The sequence below is a fragment of the Micropterus dolomieu genome, linkage group LG20 (assembly GCF_021292245.1).
Source record: "Micropterus dolomieu isolate WLL.071019.BEF.003 ecotype Adirondacks linkage group LG20, ASM2129224v1, whole genome shotgun sequence".
Lineage (NCBI taxonomy): Eukaryota > Metazoa > Chordata > Actinopteri > Centrarchiformes > Centrarchidae > Micropterus > Micropterus dolomieu.
Window position 1 is genome coordinate 2,492,918 of NC_060169.1, and position 659 is coordinate 2,493,576.

Sequence of the window (659 nt, forward strand, 5' to 3'; positions counted from 1 at the left end):
GATTTGTTGACAAATGTAACACATAGTTTCGTCATTCGCACATGAGGCTGAGAACAGCAGTCTGACGTTTCATCTGATGACGCTGTTAGTTTGGAGGATGATCACGGTTCTGACAGGAAATCTGCAACACATCGACACTTCCATCAGTAACCTGGTTCTCTCTTCACTGTCTAATAAACTGATGCACGACGGATATTCAGAGCACTGACGCTCTGATCATTTCCAGAGAACGCCACATGTGACCGTGTGATGTTAGAAACTTTGTGCTCCGACGGGCTTGAAGGCCGGTTCTAACCTGTTTTAACATTTAACACTTTTGTGTTGATGAATTATTTTCACTTCATTAAACACGAGTCAGACCCAGCGGGTTGTTTAACAGTCTGCTGGGTTTTTCAACGTATGACTGGTGTGTTGTCTCCATCCCTGTGATGTCACATTAACGGGGAAGCAGAAATGTTTGGTGATCACAGGTGTGAATGTGTGAACTGGATGCTCACAGCACTGAAGCCGCTTCTTGAATCTTTAAACGCTCTTTAGACAGGCGCTTGAGGACTTGTAGTGGAGTTTTATTGCTAACTTTTACCTGCCTGTGAACTTCTCGGCTGCCTAAAGCTAATAGCGTCTTCTTGTAACTCTTTTTGATCACGGGGGAAAACAAC